Raw genomic sequence first — 20704 nt, 5'->3', positions numbered from 1 at the left:
CAAACACTATTTAGTATACAATCTTGAAACTTTCAGATATTACATAGTCATAACATACACACTTTATCGCAACGTTTTTGGAGAGAAGTGTTTAGTACAGAAACAAGGGGCTAAAAAGTGAGCGATTTTTTCCAAAAAATGTTGCACTGAATAGAAAAATTGGACGAATATCTCTAATGAATAAACCCCTGTGTTAAAACACGCAAGAAGGTATAAAGAAAGCATGAGAAAAATGAAGCCTTTAGTATGAACCGTTTCTGAGATAAATGTACCTAAAAACAGTAAATTTAACATTATAGATATAGACCATACCGGGTCCCCTCAAGACACCCAGGAGTTGTACGGTTAGTTTTGGGGGGAAGTGTAGGTGGTAAGAACGGCAGGAGTAGACCAAGATACGAATATGACAAGCAGATTGGAGCAGATGGAGGATGTTGTAGTTATGTAGAAATGAGAAGGTTAGCACAGGATGGGAGGGGGGCATGGTGAGCTCCATCAAACCAGTCTACGAACTGATGACTCAAACAACAATGATATTTTTTCTTTGAAATTGGGAGAAAAGCTAAATTTAGTCCAGAAACCCAATGCAGTCCTTCTTACTTTATTATAATATTTGTAATAGATTCTAATGGTGATATGTTGGAGATTCGCGCAGAATCTGTTATTTATTATCCTTACTTGGTATGTTTGTGACTATGTACACTTTATTTTGATTAATTTCTGTGCCAGTCTTACCTTGCTTTACCGGTCGCCGTTTGGTTACCGTTCGGCCGAACATTGTGCTTTGAAGTTATTGCCATATTATTTCACCCTTTGCTTGGGTTTTGCCTATTTTGGACGTCTCGCAACATTATGTGTGCGTTCTTACCTTATTTGTATGTATCACTTCAATGTTGTGGCACGATACGGTCTATTCCAATATTGTTGGTGTGATTGACATCTCCGTTTATATGTGCCTGGTATTTTGGATATCTTGTCGGGAATTTCACCGATGACTCATGCTTGGACCGTCTTAAGGTCTCAAAGTCTCGCTTTGTAAATGCCATTTATCATCAAAGCACTTTTCTTGAGAAGATGTGGTGGTTGAATACGTCGTGGTTTAGTACATATCTAGTCTGGTAAATAGGGCTAATCTACGGCATTACCCCAGTATTTTTATATTGAGTGACTTTGCATGTTGGTGCATTTCTACAAGGCACTTTGGATCTTTAAGTTGCCCAATATTGTATGTTTACGCGCGGTTGAGTGGAATAGAATGTATTTTGGTACACAATAAAGAAGAAAGGTTTATTTCACCTTTATATTTTATTTTACTCCGGATTATTTTTTACTGACCCATCTTTAAATTCCATTTATGTCTTGCTTTTGTGTGACCTAGCGGTAACATTATCCTTTACTTTTGGGCTCTTTTGGAGATAGCCATTTTATCTTTCTTCGCGAATCCTAACCCCTTTTCCTTTCATTTGACACCCGTCCACATGTGACACCGTTTTGCCCTATTTTATTTTCTTCTTTGCGCTAAGTCATTATTGAGGAGCTTTTCTTTCTCCGGGGTCTGTATCTTCTCTGTGGTGTGTTATATTTTTTGAAAAAAAATATTAATATTGAAATATATCATCTCCTAGGTAAGCGGGATGATATGCAGAGAGTTCTCTCCTGATGAAAGAATGAGTTGGGGTCTAGGCCATCTCTAGTACTGAAGTAAACAAATTGTATTATCTTATGTAGGTTGCTAGGAATGCGGTATGTTTACAATATTCATATGCAATCATTTGTAAATATTCTATAAAAGAATGTATGATCTTTTTTTACTTGTTACGAATTTATAATCTTCCATTCGAACCTTTTTATATACACGTGTTTAAATCTTATCTCTTTCTTTCCTCTACCGTTGTAAGTTCCGTTTAGTTGGATACATATTGTGCCCTTCCAAAGGCACTAAATGCGGTGATCTTCCTCCTTCCTCTGTGCGCCGGCTGCTCCTATAAATAATGACATTTAATTGATACTCACCGCTGCATGTAGACTCTTCTTCCTCAGTAGCGGTGCGTCCGAAATATCCCACGGGTGATAGGCCACACGTCGATCGCGGAGTGAGGAAATGAAAAGATGGGGGTAAACTAAACTATAATGACGGTACCCAAAGACTGAATTAAAATTTAAATAACAAACTGATTTATTGAACAAAGTGCAAAGTGCAAAATTATGAAAAATAAACTGGTGGAAAATAAACAAAGTGAAATGAAATGAATTTTTAAAAAAAATTAAAGATCTACCTTACAATAACTCAATTCTCTGCCTAATAAAATGACTGAAGGTCGATCAAATTTAAATATTCCAGATCACGTTGACACTGTCTCCAAGACGATGACGTGAAGAAATTCAAAACTCTGGTCAGAAATACCACCTCGTTTGAAATACTGAATTGAAATACATAGAAAACAGTCTATCAAAATAAACTAGTGTAGTTAATTAATTAATTGATTAAGTCATCAAATCAAGACTGACTCAGAGGTTTTTATCAAATATTTAACACATGTGACTCAGTTGGGAAACACCCAACTTTAAATAATCATGGACTGCACTAACCATGTGTAACGAATAAGAGAATGAATTAGAGAAACAACCATGAAGATTGTACTCCATCTACCACATAACCATTGCCACATTCAAAACTACTCGTGGTTGAAAAACAAGAAATTATTGAAACATGAACCTGAGTGTTACAATCACTCATTTAATTATTTAAACTTCACCTGCATGACTGCGATAGCCTGGACTTCTTTAAAATATAAAATAATTAGGCCAAGTGCCTCATGTTTACATTTCAAATGACAGCGATGCTTTTACATTAAAATTTTACTTAATTTGCCGCTGACTGCATTTCATTACGAACTCATTATTTGTGGTACCACCACTAGATGGAGGCAGACCCCATCTCATTTACCTCATTCATTTGCGGCATTTGTGATACAACTGGTTTATTAAAGATCGCTTCATTTCCTAATTAAAATGTAGTGGATTTTAAAGGCTTGGTAATTACTGAATGTCTGGTATGAGCATACCACTACTATAGTTTTTGACTATGAACTAATCGATGATCTCTTATCCTAACACATGAAATCTTATTTACATAATTAAACCTGTTAATGGAGAAACACTGCTCCAACAAAAAAATACTGAAATCAAAAATAGCCTAACTACACCTATCTATTTACATCAATCAAATACAAATAATTCACGTATGATCACATCCAAAAATAACACGGTGATAAAGTACACAACGAAAGAATAATAATAAAAAATCTAGATCCCAACATCGCTGCCTGCTGAAAATTAATAGAAATAAATAAATAAATAAAATGCGCACATCTCGGGGTTTAAGGGAAATTTTACCCCGCTACAAGTAGCAAAATATTGTGAATTTGATGGCAATCTTCTAACCTCAGACCAAAAATGTCTGGCCATGACACTATCCAGCCTTTATGGACAATAATTACTGCTATTACATGTCATCCATGATTCTACATGACTATCAAAATACACATTGATTCGTCGCTCCGCTCACATATTACCTCGTGCTATAACTCGCATATTTGCCGAGCATCTACTTTCCCTGGAACTATTTGAAACAATACGGGCTTCTGCCTACAATCGTAATCCATGTCGTTACGTACTTATCACTCTTGGTTAAATTATTCATCTCAATTCTGTTTACTCATCATTATTCTCGACGTAGTAACTCATAATACGGCCTCGTTCGTATCCGGCGGGCGAAATATCTGTCGTGCACATCTCTATTTCTTACGACAGTTCATGACATGGTCCAAATATCACATTTCCATTATCAACGCAGATCATCAGGGATATTATTCACATAGCTCGATCTCTAGATCATTCTCTGCTTCACATGTTACAAAATATCAGAGGTGACTTATCAATGGCTTCCTGTCACTAACTGTTTACTAAAATGACGAGATTGCCTCTCAAAACACGGCTCTTGAAGAATGTGTAACCGCAATTACACACAGAAATAAATATTCGCGTGTCCACCAAATCGTCGCAAAAATACACGGTATAAGAACTACCGGAAACGGTCATCTGAATGATGATTACACAACATAAACAAACTGAATGCGCAAGTAGCAAAATAAGCATTAAAACTCAACAAGGCGGCATCTACAAAATCATAACTTCAACAGAAATATCGCTCATAACTAACGTTATAATAACATTATTATTATTATTATTATTATTATTATTATTATTATTAATCTGCATTACACTTATTTAAATCTCGTAAGATAGCATTCTAATCTGTCAAAGTGACTTACTACCAAATGATCCATAATAATATGCAAACATATCTACGTAAAGAGAGTGCAAATACCCTAGCTCTCACTTATTATTATTATTATTATTATTATTATTATTATTATTATTATTATTATTATTATTATTATTATTATTATTATTATTATGTGAATTATTTACAATCCTATCTAACAGTCTAAGCTACATTTGATCATCGATTGGTTCATAGTCCAACATATTTTATTTATGCATTTTGTTGTTGCTCATACCTTGGTACTGGAGGCAGGTTGGATCACCCTCCGGGCTCTGTCATGATGAATTAGAATTCCATCTTGAAGCTGATGTGGTATTCCGAATTTTCACACACGCATACTTGATACATTTTTATAAAGGCGTTACACACGTTCACATTTACATAAACACTCGCATTTTCTAGCACTTCAGTGAAGATCATACAATAGCACTGCATAAACATCTGACGTGAAGTCGAAAGTTTTCTCTCCGCTACCTGCCTGACGTCTCCTGCTGGTCACACACACCCCTCAGCAGCAAGACACACTACCTGTTCGTGACATAGTATCACATCTCTTACCTAGTTCTGTTACAACTACAAAATACTTCACGGAATATTGTTTCCTTTCACTGTTCGATGTATTATAACTGGGCTACCGGGATGCGCCAAGATAAATGTTTTACTCACACTAATTATCTCTGTAAATGGAATAGGTTTCCGGAATATTTACGTTTTCGTAAAGTCACTCTATCAATAACTGTATTCTATTATATTATCGTAATGCAGGATCTGGTTAAAGCTGGTTTGAAATATTTTCAGTTTAATGCACCTAAGTACTGCCACCGGATGATTTGCTTCCCAATTCTCTTATGATCTTTGGCGGTGTCGCTATAGAAATGCAAGATGTTATTCGTGCATACTTCATAAATATGTAAATTGATTCTATGCATGTCAAACCTATTCTCGTGTGCCTAAGCAGTTGATACGTGACAACGCTAATATCGTCGTGCTTTCTCGGTAAGACGAGCGCAACATGCGAAATGTGTATGATGATCATGGTAACTCTGATATGACATTCAATGACGTTCAACGTCTGTATGCTACAGGTTGGTCATCGCAACGTTACGGCTGTTTAGTTATTAATAAAGAAAGTGATGTTCATTATGGACGGTATCCCATGGGCTTTGATCATTTTATAATCATCAACACAGAGTTACAGACTTTAATTGATAAAATATCGACATCGTGTCAAAACCAAGCAAATAAATTACACAGCATATAAACCATGTTCGAAACATTACTCGACTTAAATTTAAAGAGCTTAAACGTATTCAAACAGATACTGATTTCTATTCGAAAAGCCAACTCGGTACACTACTAAAATCAATTTTTAACTCTTCTTCATCGTCCAAGTCTAGTACAAGATCTGTTTCTATGCAAACATCTCAAGATAAAGAGAAGCAAGAATAAGAAAGGCCTGAAGAAGAAGAAGAAGAAGAAGAAGAGAAGCAGGAGGAGGAAGAGGAGAAGCAGGATAGGGATGGAATAGAGGACGAGGAAGAAGATCTCAACGAAAATTTACAATCTAAGAGTGTTCAGTTTATAACCACAAACGTTATTGGTGAAACACCTACTGCATCAAAACAAGATGTACCTCCTTTGTCTAAGGTTATGGTCACACCAGAGTATCGTAATCAGTTTAAGACTTTTATTCAAATTACCTATGGATCACGCTTTGCTCCTTATATAGAAACAATTACATGACAGACACAACTTACGGGGCTCGCTATGAAGGCGACTGATTTTGGATAGGTAATGGAAATGTTAAGATTAATGCCAACAGTCTCATTGTGAGAGGTGTTACATATAAACGTACTAAAGGTCTCTTAGAACTCCTTTTTCTCGAATACCCAACAAAGATACTACATCACAACATGATTTTTAAATATGAAGCAATACTACTTTGCTACTGACGCTACACGACGTAATTACAAGAGGACAGAAGCTGTATATGCAAATAATAGTCGCAAGTATTTAGAGTTTATTTCTACGCTGTTTCCGTCACATCGACTGTCTGCGTATCATAATGTTATCTACAAACCTTTGTTGCCGTATGTAGACGTAAGATACTCGAATGACCACAACTTACTCGTTGAACGTTTGTAACTGCTAAGAGCTTCGCAAAATGCTGGTCGCAAGTGTCACGAATAAGAAATTCTAGAAATAGAGAGAGATTTACGACATTGGGGTATTATTCACTAACGGCTCCTCAAGATAAGACCTCACCTGTAAAGATAAGCATGGCACACGTGTTACATATACCAGCTCATCGCACTTACTAACGCAGACGCGTTATCACGCGTGGAAAAGTGATCTGTGGGAAGCTGACTTAGTAGAAATGATTCCTTATGCATCTAGCAGTAAGGGGTATAAGTATCTACTTCCTGCCATCGATATGTACACTACGTTTGCTTTTGCACAGCCTGTGGATTCTTTAAGACAGCAGCTCAAGTCAAATATGCATTTAAACATATTGTTGAACAATTAAAACGCTGTTCAAGGCTTCTTCAAACTGATCGAGGTAAAGAGGTTTGCAAGAAGTTATTTTCTTCTTACCTTATGTCACTTAGCATGCATAACTATTATAAGTACAATCTCAAGGGAAATATTGTAGAACGCTCAAAACAATGATGTTGTGAGATTTTTTAATAATCGCTGTATTGATCTGCTATCTAGACTAGTGTCTACCTACAACGATACACTTCACCGCACCATCGGCACAAAGCCACGTCTTGTTACTAAGAATACTCCACGCGTAGATGCTATTCATCTTGTAATCAAATCAGCTGATCCACGACGCCATCGCTTTAAAAAGGTGATTTTGTTCGCATCAGCAAACACAAGTCTGTCTTTTCAAAAGGGTACAGACCTAACTGGAGCACAGAATGTTTTTGAAATCAGCAGTGTTATGCTTACTTATCAAGTTACCTATTTACTTCACGATCTTTTAGGACAGCCTATTGAAGGAGGATTCTACATCGAAGAGCTGCAGAAAAGAAAATATTTCACTATTTAATCGAACTTGTTATTCGTCCTTGTGGTAATAAACTGTATGTCAAATGGCTTGGTTTTAATAAGAATTTCTATTCATGCTTTAATAAAGGGGATGTGCATTAAAACTTGAATTTTTATTCTAGAACCATCTCTTCTATTGAATAAAACAAGTTTAAACTTGTCAGTCAACATTATTACTACTAGTTAATTTAGGACTTGTTGTAGAGTAGGATTAACATAAAAAACACCTGCTTTATGTTTCACAAATTATACTTATTTTACCATATGCACATTTTTCTCTCTTCAAGTAAATCAATTTAATCCTTTCTCACATAGATTATTTCTCCCATAATCTATGTAACAGCTTTCCTTTCATTACAACGTAACGACAAGCGCTGGCAATTTTTTCACTAAATGTAGCATTAGGTGACATCACATGCTTCATTGCTTTACGAAGCACACTTTCATCAGCTACAAGTCTCAGTTCAGGTTTGTTTTCAGGTTTACTAGGACGAAAAGCAAGATCGTGATCTTTGCAAGCAGCCTCTAGCATATTACTACCAGAATCACCACGTGCCTCCCGAACATCGTGTTTAGTGCCAGGACCTTGGAATCGGTAGGTAGGGAGGAAGATGAATCTCAAAAGAAAGATCAATTGCTTTATTGATGAGCCCATCTCCAGCATGCTTCTTTACCTTTCTCCAAGCATGTCTCTTCATGTTTCTAGTGTCTGCTTTCTTCGCAGCCATGACACGTTTTGACACGTACGACACTGTCTCACTGAATGTCTCTTAGGTATACTTACTTGTTCGTGATGTAGACTACGCGTTTGAAGCGCTGGAAAACAGGATCTTGCGCCCACTCACGAGGCTCTTTCTCCAAAATATTATTTTCAGTATTTGTAGCTAAGGTCGCTAGAAATGCTCTTGGGGATTCTTTTAACTCTTCTTCAGTAAAGGTATTTATTTTTTATTGCAAGCATAAAACTTTACAATAGTCTTCTCAACTGCGTTATCAATCAATCAATACTGATCTGCATTTAGGGCAGCCGCCCAGGTGGCAGATTCCCTATCTGTTGCTTTCCTAGCCTTTCCTAAATGATTTCAAAGAAATTGGAAATTTATTGAACATTTCCCTTGGTAAGTTATTCCAATCCCTAACTCCCCTTCCTATAAATGAATATTTGCCCCAGTTTGTCCTCTTGAATTCCAACTTTATCTTCATATTGTGATCTTTCCTACTTTTATAAACGCCATTCAAACTTATTCGTCTACTAATGTCATTCCACGCCATCTGTCCGCTGACAGCTCGGAACATACCACTTAGTCGAACAGCTCTTCCTCTTTCTCTCAATTCTTCCCAACCCAAACATTGCAACACTTTTGTAACGCTACTCTTTTGTCGGAAATCACCCAGAACAAATCGAGCTGCTTTTCTTTGGATTTTTCCAGTTCTTGAATAAGGTAATCCTGGTGAGGGTCCCATACACTGGAACCATACTCTAGTTGGGGTCTTACCAGAGACTTATATGCACTCTCCTTTACATCCTTACTACAACCCCTAAACACCCTCATAACTATGTGCAGAGATCTGTACCCTTTATTTACAATCTCATTTATGTGATTACCCCAATGAAGATCTTTCCTTATATTAACACCTAGATACTTACAATGATCCCCAAAAGGAACTTTCACCCCATCAACGCAGTAATTAAAACTGAGAGGACTTTTCCTATTTGAGAAACTCACAACCTGACTTTTAACCCCGTTTATCAACATACCATTGCCTGCTGTCCATCTCACAACATTTTCGAGGTCACGTTGCAGTTGCTCACAATCTTGTAACTTATTTATCACTCTATAGAGAATAACATCATCCGCAAAAAGCCTTACCTCCGATTCCACTCCTTTACTCATATCATTTATATATATAAGAAAACATAAAGGTCCAATAATACTGCCTTGAGGAATTCCCCTCTTAATAATTACAGGGTCAGATAAAGCTTTGCCTACTCTAATTCTCTGAGATCTATTTTCTAGAAATATAGCAACCCATTCAGTCACTCTTTTGTCTAATCAAATTGCACTCATTTTTGCCAGTAGTCTCCCATGATCCCCCCTATCAAATGCTTTAGACAGGTCAATCGCGATACAGTCGATTTGACCTCCAGAATCCAAGATATCTGCTATATCTTGCTGGAATCCTACAAGTTGAGCTTCAGTGGAATAACCCTTCCTAAAACCGAATTGCCTTCTCTCGAACCAGTTATTAATTTCACAAACATGTTTAATATAATCAGAAAGAATGCCTTCCCAAAGCTTACATACAATGCATGTCAAACTTACTGGCTTGTAATTTTCAGCTTTATGTCAATCACCCTTTCCTTTATACACCGGGGTTACTATAGCAACTCTCCATTCATCTGGTATAGTTCCTCCGACCAAACAATAATCAAATAAGTACCTCAGATATGGTACTATATCCCAACCCATTGTCTTTAGTATATCCCCAGAAATCTGATCAATTCCAGCTGCTTTTCTAGTTTTCAACTTTTGTATCTTATTGTAAATGTCATTGTTATCATACGTAAATTTTATTACTTCTTTGGCCTTAGTCTCCTCCTCTATCTCGACATCATCCTTGTAACCAACAATCTTTACATACTGCTGACTGAAAACTTCTGCCTTTTGAAGATCATCACATACACACTCCCCTTGTTCATTAATGATTCCTGGAATGTCCTTCTTGGAAACTGTTTCTGCCTTAAAATACCTATACATACCCTTCCATTTTTCACTAAAATTCGTATGACTGGCAATTATGCTTGCCATCATGTTATCCTTAGCTGCCTTTTTTGCTAGATTCAATTTTCTAGTAAGTTTCTTCAATTTCTCCTTACTTCCACAGCCATTTCTAACTCTATTTCTTTCCAGTCTGCACCTCCTTCTTAGTCTCTTTATTTCTCTATTATAATAAAGTGGGTCTTTACCATTCCTTACCACCCTTAATGGTACAAACCTGTTTTCGCATTCCTCAACAATTTCTTTAAACCCATCCCAGAGTCTGTTTACATTTTTATTTACCGTTTTCCACCGATCATAGCTACTTTTTAGAAACTGCCTCATGCCTGCTTTATCAGCCATATGGTACTGCCTAACAGTCCTACTTTTAAGACCTTCCTCTCTATCACATTTATTTTTAACTACCACAAAAACAGCTTCATGATCACTAATACCATCTATTACTTCAGTTTTCCTATAGAGCTCATCTGGTTTTAGCAGCACCACATCCAGGATATTTTTCCCTCTGGTTGGTTCCATCACTTTCTGAATCAGCTGTCCTTCCCATATTAACTTATTTGCCATGCTTCCTGTCGTTCTCATTTCCTTCCCAATTTACATCTGGCAAATTCACGTCTCCCGCTACAATCACATTTCTTTCCATGTCGTTTCCCACATAGCTGGCTATCCTATCAAATAATTCCGAATCCGCGTCAGTGCTACCCTTTCCCGATCTGTACACTCCAAATATATCAGTTGCCTATTATCTTTAGAAATGAGCCTTACACCTAGAATTTCATGTGTCTCATCTTTAACTTTTTCGTAGCTTACAAATTCTTCTTTCACCAGAATGAACACTCCCCCTCCCACCCTTCCTATCCTATCTCTACGATACACACTCCAGTGCCGTGAGAAAATTCCTGCATCCATTATATCATTTCTCAGCCATGATTCAACTCCTATTACAATATCTTGTAAATATATATCTATTAAATTACTTACTTCTAGTCCTTTCCTTACAATACTTCTACACTTCAACACTAACAATTTTATGTCATCCCTACTTGATTTCCAGTTCCCTGTTCCCTTATCACCGCTCCCTAGGCCATCCCGTTTCCCTGAATGTACCTCCCTATTACCCTTCCAAACAAATTTGCTAACTTATACATACCACTACGGTTTAAATGAAGGCCATCTGAGCGCAGATCCCTATCTCCTACCCACCCATTAGGATCTAGAAATTTCACTCCCAGTTCCCACATACCCACTCCATAGTCTCATTTAAATCCCCAATCACCCTCCAGTCAGTATCCCTTCTACACAGTACTCCACTAATAACAATCTCCGCTTTCTTAAACTTCACCCGTGCTGCATTTACCAGATACCACACATCTCCAACTATGTTGGTACTTATATCAGTTTGCCTTACATTGTTGGTACCAACGTGAAACACTACCACATTCTCCTTCCCCTCCTCCCTCTCTTCTACTTTCCTCAACATCTGCCTTAACCTAATTACTGGATAACACTCTACCCTGGTACTCTTTCCTCCACACACTTTCCCCACGTGTCTAACGATAGAATCCCCCATGACCAGAGCCTCAACCCTACCCACCTCATTTGATCCCCTCCCCTCCTGGTCAACCCTATCTTTCCTGATAGCTGCAGAAGCTACTTCCTCCTCCCTTTTCTCCTTCCGATGACCCTGTTCCACCTGTCTTTTCCTACCCTCTACTCTACATTTTCCTTTCCTACCTTTTCCCTTCCTCCTACTTCCACACATCTCAGCAACAGTTCCCTGTCCCTCATCTTCCTTCTGTTGTTCTACCTGGAGTGACTCGTACCGATTTCGCACAGACACCTGTCCTGAATTCTGATCCTGAATAGAGCCCTTAGCCTGCAATCTCCTTCCCCTTAGAACATTAGACCACCTGTCTTCTACAACTCCTCCCTTTCCTTCCCCTCCCTCTTGTACACCTACTGTAACCTGTACATTGTTTGAGGGAGTCCTATCTTCCTTCCTGTCTTCTGTGAGAATCCTAATTATCTCCCTCAAACTTTCCAACTCTTCCCTCATACCCCTCAATGCCTCGCCACATCCACAGTAAGTACACTCGCGCTCCTTAGCCATTCTTTACGGGGAAAAAATGAAATTAAATATAAAGTAACTTATTTGGAAAAAATAAATGAACGGAGGGATATATTGTTATACTTAGCATCAGATAGGAATGACATTATTTTCTTACTCTAGAAATGTTTCTTTCACACTGTAGACACTTGAAAATTGCAGTTTACATATGTTGTTCCCTTCCTTGCATGCACTGCTACACACCCGATCAAGGAGCATACACACATGGCGTAAAGATTGTTTAATTGTTTCCCCAATCTGCTCCTCGAGAAGAGTTTTAAATTATGGACATCCTAATTCATTCACGTCGATAATTTCAAATGTTGATGGAAGGTACTCACCGAACCATTCCACCTTTTCGCAATCCTTTAAAAAACAAGATCTGCACTTGGAAAATACGCGTTCATGATCATAGCTAGAAAACGATAAGGCATACCTTTTTCTTCCAATATAGACCTAAATTTTGTTGTATCGATTGTGGCTGCTTTTTGTCTACATCCTTTGGCAAACAGTACGGAAAAGGTGGGCTAAATACTAAACTGACTTGTTTTGGTGTCCACAGCACAGTGCGATCCAACTCAGCCACCTCCTTGAACACAAATTTGTTTCCGTTCACTTTAAAGTATTGAGCATCAAATATAAATGTTCTTGTCACGATGGATAAAGAAAGAACTCTACTCTCTGTCACAGTATCTTATGGACTGAAGAAAATATTCTCACTCATTACATATATAAAGAAAGCACTCTGCTCTCTGTCACAGTACGTTATGGACTGAAGAATATATTCTCACTCATACCATATGTAAATGCTTGAGTTTATGAGAGACCGGCCTTGATAACGAACAAGTCTAAACATTCATAACTATGTCCAAGTGATCACTGCATATCAAAACAGCGTGACTTTAGTATGACACCTCCTCAGTCCCACTATCTTGTTCTGCGCGTTAGACTTAGCTGTCCTAAAATTTAAAGTTTCTAGTTGTTCTGAGGACAAGGGTTTGGTCTCTGAGCGATGTTAAGAATACTGTAGGCCGCCATAAGTCTCTAGAGTTCACATCTATAAGCGATGTTCAAAAGCTAGAGTAAAATAGTTCTCCAACTTATTCGTTTGCAGTAGTCAGTATGTTAGTGGCAGCCTCATGAACGCATGTAATTTCTTGATCATGGAACTTTTTCCGTAGTAAAAAATAATAATCGTATGACCTCAGCTACCGTGTGCAGACATTTCACGTTGCCGCCAATGGTTGCCTGCTCGTCAATTTCTACGTTTCGTTTTACTATAGACCCACTAGATGGCAGACCGTGTAAACCGAAACTCTCTTGGGCGTCTATGGCTGAGATTTAATGAATTTTGTCGAGTAAACACCAAATATGTCACCAGGGATCTTTTACATGCCGACATCGTACGACATGGAGTGTCGAATGGAAATTTTTTCCGCCCTTCAAAAATCCGACTACCTCTGCCGGGTTTGAACCCGCTATCTTGGGACCCGGAGGCCGACATTCTTTGACGTTTTATTTTCACCAAAAGAAGTAATGCGAACTTTGCGGATGGGTTTGAAATATTCATACCTTGCTTGTTTCTGTCCGTACCCTAACTGATTACTTCTTGACATATTTTCCTGCCAAGCATTATATATTTCGTGGTTAATCAGGCATTTCCCCCCCTGCAAAAATCAGCTTTTTGCTGTGGAGTCCAACACTCTGGAATATTTTCTTTCACAACCTCATGCTCGATAGCCACAAACTCGTGTTCAGCTTTTACGGATTCGATAGTAGCATTTTCCCCCAAACTGGTTTGCTGCACATCACATTCATTAGATTCACTCTCAGAAAGTTTCAATTTCTTACCTGCCGGAGTGAAAGAGAGGAAATGAGTGATTTTCGAGTTCATTTCATTTGATGAAGACCAAAGAAACAAACGAATTCACGTACAGAATGCACAACAGACGCAACCACAGCACATAGAGTAACAAAATTAAGTAAACAGGAAGTGAAGTGCAGCTCTTCAAACGAAGGAAGGAAGTTCCCAGTTTTAATTGGCAAGCAGGTACAGTCCAAAGGGAAGTGTTATAGAACTTGCTCAATATCATATACTTTTTGTTACGTCTATAACTATGGATGAGAATTACTTTATCGTCACTTACTGACGCCATAATTCGACATCAAGAAATGATGGCTGCACCTAAAAGGCTCCATCCTACATCGGGAGCAACTTTTCTTTTGAGCCTTTGAAGGCCTATGTATCAGCCAGACACTGACTTTCTGCCATCAGAGCAAATGAATAGTTAGAAATCATGTTGAAGACGCCCCGCCCGTAGTTAGAAATCATGTTGAATTAAACACTAAATTAAACAATAAATCCAAAATTTTTACAACTGAAGTTTACAGTTACGCGTACCGGAGCGTACCGGCAGGAAAAATGCCCTGATTATCTCTGAAGAAGGGAAATGATAATTTTCTTGAAACATGCACGGGTATGAAATGAATTAAATTAGTAATCGCCATATACTAATTGTGTAAATGTATTGCAGTGACAGGCAGAACCATATTAGACCCGTTTTCTCACAGGTTGTTAAATCATCAGCAGTCAATACGGATCTAACAGAAACTGAAAATGGTCATGTTAATTAATACCAAATTTTGCTGCTTCTTGATTAAGAACGTCGTTCAATTTAGTCGGTGTCCTTTTGGACGGCATTGCCTATGAATACAGCAATGGCTCCATCCTACATGGGGAGCAACTTTTCTTTTAAGCCTATGAAGGCCTATGTATCAGCCAGACACTGACTTTCTGCCATCAGAGCAAATGAATAGTTAGAAATAATGTTGAAGACGCCCCGCCCGTAGTTCGCTCAGTCAACGCATTACACACCAAACGATTTTCTTCAAAATCGTTATTTTATATGATACTATGGAGTAACAAGTAACAAGGCCAGCAGCGTCTGTGCTTTCATCAAATTGAATGAAAATATTGACCGTTTTTAATGTTTGTATTACCGTTTCTTCAATATTGTCTAACATATCTATAAATCTTTGTGAAACTGTCTTATTTGAAAACGGGATTGTGTTAATATTCCGTACAAGTTCCTGTCCTAATATACACTGCACATCATCTTTTATATATCGATGTATCAAATTCTCAGCAATTGTGGTTTCTACCATCCTAAGCAATGCGATAGCAAATTCTGTAAGAGACTTCAACAGCATTTTCTTTATTAATGCCACTAGACATGTTGGAACATGTGCATCCTTTTTATAATTTTCTGAAATGCGCTCGAATACACTACTTTATTTTCAAATACATAGCATCCGCCATTGCTTTATATTTTGGCGTACCCCTTCGCACCATCTGAACTGCTCAACTAGTGGACAGGCATGCATCAATGCAGTGAGAAATGTTACCTGGTATTAAATGTAGTGGTGTGTGCTGTATTCAGTAACACAAATTGATAAAGCAAAGCTATATAGTTGGGCAATAAATAATGCTTATATGGTACCTCTGTATTTTGTGAAGAGTCAGGAACTCTTTGGTCTGAGGTGATAACAAACATTTTTATGTATGTAGTTTTCTTCTAAACTTATGATGAAGTAAGTAATCTGAGGAAAATTATAACTATTATGGAACAAAACTACAGTCAAGTTCCCATACTTGGGTCAGTTTTTAAATTCATAGCTACATACCAATATAATAATGAATATGTACACCCAACCGCACAGAAATTGGAGAGATATTTCATTTTACATATTCTCAAAACGCAAAGATATTCGTAAACTCTGGGTAGCCTGTAGCCAAGGAGATGATACTTGGCCGATTATTGTGCGGTTGAGTCTATATATACAGAACTGTACCAGCACTATTTTCAAGTGAATTAAGCACTCTAATTTCTAATATATTACTACAATGCACTAAAGTAATTTTAAACTATGTTCAGACGTATCCTAATTACAATACGTTATTACTAAGCACAATTAGCCTAAAATTAGAAATTCGCAAGAACTGCTCAAGGATAACCAACAAAGTTAAACGTGTAGATAAATTAATATTAGTACTACTTTATCTTACTATGCTGTAATAGGAATTTACACGCTCTCAATATCGGCATGCAATTGCTGCTGGTTTGTAATTGTTTGAGTATTTATTTGTATTTCATTTTTTTGGACAATTCTGAAAAGTCATCCTCCCCATTAGATGATGTTGATAAGAGAGCAATGGAGAAATTTTTAAAAAGCAGCTTTGATCAATTGAAAATGGTAAATAAGATTTAAACGGCCTATGCGATGGGTTTCAAACAATTGTTGAGAAGCGTGAAATGAGTTATGTACCTTTAAAGGTGGTTAGGAATGATAAAGACCCACTATATTACAACAGGGAAATAAAGAGGTTAATAGAGATGTGCAAATCAGAAATAAATAAAGTTAGGAATGATTGCAAGAGTAAGGAGAGATTGAAGGGGCTTACTAGGAAATTTAATTTAGAAAAAATCAGCTAAGGATAATATGATGGCAAACATAATTGACAGCCACGTGAATTTTAAGGAGCAATGGAAGGATATGTATTAGATAATTAAAGGCAGAAACAAATTTCAGGAAGGATATTACAGGGAACATTAATGAAAGAGGGGAGTGTATATGTGAGGACTTACAGGAGGCAGAAGAATTCAGTCAGCAGTATGTTAAGGTAGTTGGGTATAAGGATAATGTCCAGATACAGGAGGAGACTAATACTGGCGAATTACTGAAATGTTCTTATTATAATAAAGAAGTTTACAAAAAGTACAAAATTTGAAAGTTAGAAAAGAGCTGGGATTGATAAGATTTCTGGGGTTATATTACATGTTATGGGCTGGGATATAGTGCCATATCTGAAATACTTATTTGATTAATGTTCACATGGAGGAGCGATACCAAATGAATGCAGAGTGTTCAATAGAAACCCAGGTGTACAAGGGAAAGGATGAACAACATAAAGTTGTTAATTACAGACCAGTCAGCTTAACATGTGTTGTTTGTAAGCTCTGGGAAAGCATTCTTTGTGATTATATTAGACATGTTTGCAAAATGACTAACTGGTTTGATATAAGGTATTTCAAGTTTGGGAAATTTTATTCCAGTGAAGCTCAACTTATAGGATTCCAGCACGATGTAGTGGATATTTTACATTCAGGACGTAAAATAGACTGTAGCGCTATTGACTTATCCTAGGCTTTCGATAGGGTAGATTATGGGAGATAACTGACGAAAATGAGTGCTATTGGGCTAGACAAAATAGTTGTTGAATGGGTGGCTAAATTTAAAATATACAACTCAGAGAATTGGAGTAGGTGAAGTGTTAACTGATCCTGTAATGATTAAGAAGGGGTCCCGCAGGACAGTATTCTGGGACTAATATATTTTATTATACAAATAAAATATGTGAGTAAGTAAAAGTAAACTAATGTCCTCGTCCTGAAGTGGTACAGCTAATTTTAGGAATACCTACAATGGAAGCGAGCTGCATGAACATTTTTAACAACGTACCTCTACTCCCGCCATTCTTAAATTTCTGGCAGTACCTGGAATCAAACTCGGGTGACAGAGGAGGGTAGCTAATAGTGTTACGCTACGATGACGGATAATGACATGACTGGAATCTCACATAAGACTATTTGCGGATGATGTTATACTGGATAGATTAGTATATGAGTTGCAGGATTGTGAGTGAATGCAGGGGGACCTAGATAATATTGCGAGTTGGACAGGGCACAATTGGTTGATGGTAAACTGGATGAAAAGTCAGGTTGTAAGTTTCACCGAGAGGAAAAGTCCCCTCATTTTTATTTACTGTGTTTATAGGGTGGTAGTACCACACGGGGAACACTGTATCTAGGTGTTATATAAGGAATGATCTTCTTTGGGGTGATAATATTAACGAGATTGTTAATAAAGGTTATAGATCTCTTTACACGGTTATCAGAGTATTAAGGGGTTGTAGCAAGGATGTAAGGGAGAGGGCATACACGTCTCTGGTAAAACCCTAATTAGAGTTTGCTTCCAGTGTATAGGACCCTCACCAGGACTACTTGATACGAGAACGTCAATCAATTGAGGGGTTATAGGTAGAATTACAGTACTGTTTAACTTTGTATACTAAATGACTTTGGAAAAACTGGAATTGGCAAAATGTTTCACTGCATTAGGCTAGTCAAATTTCTGATTGCATATTTAATACCCTATCTAATGACTTTCAGGTTTATCTTACAGATTATATGGCAGATTTCTCATGCCCATTTTTCTTTCTTTGTCTCTAATTTTACAGCCAAAACAACGAAAATAAATTATTTCAGTAATTTTGTACATTTTCATTTGAAGTTTTGATGTAAATCATAAACAAATGTAACGAAAATTGCCTGGATGGCTGCCGCAGTGTCGCCATCTACTTTTATCTATTTCAAGTGTAAAACGAGGAACACTCAAGGAATTAAAAGGCTTAGCTAGCTCATGCATTTCAGATCACTTCCTTACATGTAAGCACTGCACACACACTGAATTTGTGAACAAGACCAATACTGCAGTCTGATGTAATGTTCCACTCACATTAATCTTGTAGGATCTCATTTGCTACTCTTTCAGATATGAGAGCTTACAGTACTTGCCAAGACATGGACCCTCTCAGTATATTTTGGGGCTAAGAATGAAAGCAGGCAAAATAGTAGGTATAAGCTGTCAGAGTGTTAAAATACAGTTATTACCCTAATAAAAGAGTTAACTAAATTCAAGTAATCAATCCTTTGCTACTGATACCATTTCATCAACATACAAGAAATATGCAAACTCAAAAAGTACTGGAAGATTCTTCCTATATGCAACAAAATGATTCTGTTACAAAATCAGTTGGAAAATACAGCGAGGACTGAACTACCATTTATAGTGAGCTCGAAGATAAGAAATGATTACACACAGATATAGTATCCTTCACTGGTTCTGTGTATAAAAACAAGGCTCAGAATCTTACCATCAACACATGGTATTCTGAGATGACTTCATACACTTTAATACCAGTATTGTACCTTTTATGTTCACTGATTCTATCACTTGTTGAAATTATACTGTACTTTCACTTAAAGCAAGCACATGCTGATTATCTCTGCCTTGAAACTAGACCACAAGTTACAAAGTACCATTTTTTCTTAGTGGTTTAACATCACACTAGCATATCAGAGGTTCTCAGCGATGGACGGTTGGAAAAGGTCTAGGATAGAGAAGGTAGCGGTCATGGCTTTAATTAAGATATAGTGCCAGGATTTGCATTGTGTAAAAGTGGGAAAACACGGAAAACCATCTTCAGCGCTGCCGACGTTGGGATTCTAACCCACCCTCTCGCGAACGCAAGCTCAGTGTTACGCAACCCTAACCGCATGGTCAACTCTCTCGGTTAACCCTCAAACACATGCGTATGGGGTGGAATCTACCCCAGGTCATTTTATTTCCTAATGAAATGTACAATAACTTTTCTGTGCTCTCCCCGCTCTTGTACCTTTCTGGCTGGATCCCCGCAGAAAGAGTCATTCTTACATAATCTATCTTAAAATCTTCAATTAATACAGTAATTCATATTTTACAATACAATGATATGTGGGGTGGAAAGCACCCCTACGCGTGTGTCTGCGTCCTAAGATCTAGCGCGTGTTCTTGAGGGTTAAAGCACTGATACCCTTGACCATATCCATAGGTAACAGACTGTCTACCTAGGTAAGCCTGCTGGAGAAAGTCTGAAAGAAAGCACATAATGAGTGACAAGGTATACAATGAAATAAAGGAGCAGAAGGCTACGAAGTATTAATTATGTAACGATTACGATAAAATCTGACTGACTTGGTAAACTGTCAGAGTGTAGTAAATAAACAATTAAAATTCAGTACATTGATAGAATCTTATGAGACTGATGTGGTGGTAGGAGTGGAATCGTGGTTGTGAGAAGGGGTGGGTAATAGAGAATATTTCCAAAAGAGTATACAGTCTATCGTAGAGACCGAGGAGATAAAATGGAGGGGGGTGTTTATTCTGGCGAAGGAAACGTATTGTTCACATGAATGGTTTACTGATGAAAGGGATGAACTATAAGGGATAAAATTAGTTTGTGATAATATGGAGGAGGTGGAAATTATAGGAACTTATAGGCCTGGAAGGGACGAAAGAGATATGGAGATATTTGAGAAAATAATAGATTATACTCCTAAAAATAATAATGTTATGGTAATAATTGGAGGAGATGTAAACTTGCATGAAGTTGAATGGAATGGAGCCGCAAGTGAAGCCCATGAACAGAAACTGGCAAATAAGTTAATTTGGGAGGGAGGATTTACAAAAGTAGTACAAGATCCAACTCATCTCAATAACTTGCTAGATGTATTCTTAGTTATACCATGGGAAATT

Source organism: Anabrus simplex, chromosome 2, assembly GCF_040414725.1.
Source record: "Anabrus simplex isolate iqAnaSimp1 chromosome 2, ASM4041472v1, whole genome shotgun sequence".
Classification (NCBI taxonomy): Eukaryota; Metazoa; Arthropoda; class Insecta; order Orthoptera; family Tettigoniidae; genus Anabrus; species Anabrus simplex.
This window is presented reverse-complemented; position numbering follows the sequence as displayed.